The sequence below is a fragment of the Dromiciops gliroides genome, chromosome 1 (genome assembly GCF_019393635.1).
Source record: "Dromiciops gliroides isolate mDroGli1 chromosome 1, mDroGli1.pri, whole genome shotgun sequence".
Taxonomy (NCBI): domain Eukaryota; kingdom Metazoa; phylum Chordata; class Mammalia; order Microbiotheria; family Microbiotheriidae; genus Dromiciops; species Dromiciops gliroides.
Window position 1 is genome coordinate 219,182,514 of NC_057861.1, and position 3,753 is coordinate 219,186,266.

Genomic DNA, 3,753 nt, shown 5'->3' on the forward strand with positions numbered 1-3,753 from the left:
CTGAGAGGACCTACAGTTTATTGATTTTGGTGGGGAAGGACATAGTTTCAAATTACTTTTCAGAATTGCTAGACCAGTTCACAGCTCCACCTTCCAAAAATTGTCATTTCCATTTTTTAATTATCTTTGCCAATCTGGGAGGGGGTGAAATGGAACCTCAAAGTTGCTTCATTTTGCATTTCTCTAATTATTGATTTAAAGCATGTTTTCACGTGGTTATTGTTTCAATTTCCTCCTCTAAAAATTTCTTTTCATATAGTTTAACCATTTGTCTTTTGGGGAATGGCTCTTAGTTTTATGAATTTCAATCAGTTCCTTATATATCTGGGATATGAGACATTTATCAGAGAAGCACTACAACTGCTTTGGTTTTGTTTACACAACGTTGTTTTAATTTTATGTAATGAAAATAATCCATCCTATCTTCTCTGATCCTTTCTACTCCATGTTTGATCATGAATTCTCCCTCATCTATTGAAATAAAAAGTAATTACTTCCTTGTTCCTCTACCTTTTTGATGATTTCACATTTTATGACACATGTATCCATATGGAATTTATCTTGGGATATAGGAAGAGACATTGTTCTATGCCTAACTTCTGCCAGACTGCTTTCCAGTTTTCCCAGCAGTTTTTTGTCAAATAGTGAATTGGAAGTGGAAAGTGGGAAGAACCCAACTAAGGAACATAACAAGTTTTATGAGAGACTCAAATCCACAAAGGAACCATTGGAAGCACAAAATATTCCAGACGGTTTTGGAAATGTATCTCAAGAAATGAAACCAACCTAGCCTGGATTGCCTGAGCTTACATAATATAGCAGAATTCTCCTGTAAACATGTGGTATGAAATGGCAGAAATTCAAATTGTCAGACAGATGAAAAAATTATTTTTTAAACTCTACTATACCATTCTACTTCATGATGCTGCATCTTAAAGAATGATTGTTTGGCAAAGGCAAGTTCTCTGGCATCCATAGTATGAAGTTAAAGTAAAACACAATAGTTGTCAACTAAAGCAAACCCAAATGGAATAAGCAGAAACCCAAATACTACAATATGAAGTAAATCAAATTGTTCACTTATGATGTTGTAAGTTTCTCATCATCTATATTTAGCTTAAGAATCAAACCAATCCCAAAACTTTGATGTATCAGTATTTTAATTCCAGTGTGCAATTGTGTAGTATATAATAAACCCCTTCAAACAGTACCTTTAAAAAGCCTTGGTAAACCTTGAGAGGGCAGTTTCAGTTGATTTGTGGGATCAGAAGCTAGACTGCAAGGAGGTGAAGAGTGAGTGGTAAGCAAGTAGAAACAGTAAGCTGTTAGCTACTCATCGAAGCAAACTCGCAGTAAAAGGGAAGAGAGATTTAGTAGAATAGATTGAGGAGGACAGCAAAGTCCAGTAAAGATTTTTTACATGAATTTAATTTATTTTTTTCAATTAACAACAACCTATTTTCTCTTCCTCTCCTTTCTCCACTTTTCATTAAAAAGAAAAAGAAAGTCCTTGTAATAGATTTGCATAGTCAAATGAAACAGATTTGTTTTTTGTTTGTTTGTTTGTTTTTTAATTTTTTTTGGTTTTGTTTTTAAGTGAGGCAATTGGGGTTAAGTGACTTGCCCAGGGTCACACAGCTAGTAAGTGTTAAATGTCTGAGGCCAGATTTGAACTCAGGTACTCCTGACTCCAGGGCCGGTGCTCTATCCACTGCGCCACCTAGCTGCCCCGAAACAGATTTGTTTTGACCATGTCCAAAAAATACATATCACATTCTGTACCCTGATTCCATCACCTGAAATCCTGGTTTGTCATCCCATTGATTAATCTTTTCAAGTCTTTTCAAATTGTTTGTTTTTACAAAGTTCTTGATATTATATAGATTGTTACCCTGGTTCTGCTCATTTGACTCAGTTCATACAAGTCTTTCGAGGTTTCTCTAAAATTGGTCTTTTCGTCATTTCTTTTAGCCAGTATAGTTTTTGTTTTTTTAAGAAAAGGTGGAATTAGCAGCCAAGATGACAGCATAGAGGAAACAGTGTAGCTGAGCTCCCATCCATGAATCCTTCAAAAAGAACTAAATAATATAGACCAAATCCTGATAGGGAAATCCAGAAAAGTCAAAGTGAGTCCTTTGTCTGGCTCAGGTAAGCATAGGGAGACAGAGAGGTCTACAGACCCTAGGGATGAGGTAGGTCCAGGAGCACATTACTCAAGGCACTGCAATACCAAGGGAGAAGCTATGCATCAGGGCAAGAAAAGGTCTGTGACCCGATGCAGGGCACCCTCAGACCCATACTGGGCTAACGTGAGGGGGAACCCAGCTCTGAGTCACAGATCCAAGGAGGACTGAGAAAGGGATCTGCTTACAGGGGTGATGTTCCCAGTATAGAGGCCATATGTAGTATACCAAAAAAGGAGGAAGTTCAGAAGCAAGCAGCAGTACTTTGGCACAGATTCTAAGAGCAGAGCAGGATCTCAGTTGTAGCATCTAACCTAGTCCAGTGAGTAATGACAAGGATAGGAATCCCAGACCAAAAAGGAACCTGGAGTGCTGCACTCTGAAACAGTAGAATATCGTAGGTAGTTGAAAGGGCTGAGTCCAGCAGCATTCTGTTGTTTTGATCAAAACCCGGGTCAGGAACTTGCGGGGATCAGACAAGGTAGTTATCCTGCAAACAGACTTTGCCTGGATCAGACCATTCTGGCTGTACTGAAAGTTTGCAGGTCCCCAGCCTGTCCCCTAGAAGCTGGAACAACATTAACATTCTATAACCCCAAGAAAGCAGTAATATGATCAGCCTAGACAACCTCTAAAAAGTGTGACAGAACCCAGCACTAACATCAATTCCAGAGTCAGAAAGTATGCTGGAAGCTTGGGGAAGGAAGGAAGGAAGGAAGGAAGGAAGGAAGGAAGGAAGGAAGGAAGGAAGGAAGGAAGGAAGGAAGGAAGGAAGGAAGGAAGGAAGGAAGGAAGGAAGGAAGGAAGGGAGGAAGGAAGGAAGGAAGGGAGGAAGGGAGGAAGGAAGGGAGGGAGGGAGGGAGGGAGGAAGGAAGGGAGGGAGGGAGGGAGGGAGGGAGGGAGGGAGGATAGAAGGCAAGCCAGCATAGTTATTATGCAGCCAGATTTGAATGAAGGTCTTCCTGACTCCAGGCCCAGTGCTCTATCCACTGTGCCATCAGCTGCCTCTGCCCAAAGGATATGGGTTTATAGCTAAGATTAACTTTTACCCAGAAAAAAAAAAATAAGTACAATTCTACAGGGCAAAAATGGATCTTTAATGAAATAGAAAAATTTCAAGCATTCCTGATGAAAAGACTAGAGGCACATAGAAACTTTGAAGTTCAAAGACAGGAGTTAAGAGAAATATAAAATTATAAGCATGAACAATAATAATTGACTAAATAAGGATAAAATGCTTACATTTTAATAGGGAGATGACATATGTGTCCCCTCTGAATCCTATTATCATCAAAGGTCATAGAGACAATCGAAATACACAAGGCCTGGGAGTGGTTAATGATCTTAAGAGAAGAATGGAAAGATAGTGGAAGAGAAATGCACTTGGGGTGGGGAGGTAGGCAGAAGGGAAAGGAAGATTAGGAGAAAATATCTCATATAATTAGAGAGTACAAGCGGACATTAACAAAAACAAGAAGGGAGTGAGGGGGGCAGCTATACTTCAACCTCACTCATCTGAATTGGTTAAAGGATGGAAGAATACAGAGAGACAGACAGACAGGCAGACAGA

The 3,753-nt window shown here is 39.5% G+C and overlaps 1 pseudogene; it reads left to right on the forward strand.

Annotated features, from left to right (window-relative positions):
• LOC122747446 overlaps positions 1-1,035 on the forward strand; it is a 9,959-nt pseudogene extending 8,924 nt beyond the window's left edge.
• Positions 1,036-3,753: the final 2,718 nt, after the last annotated feature.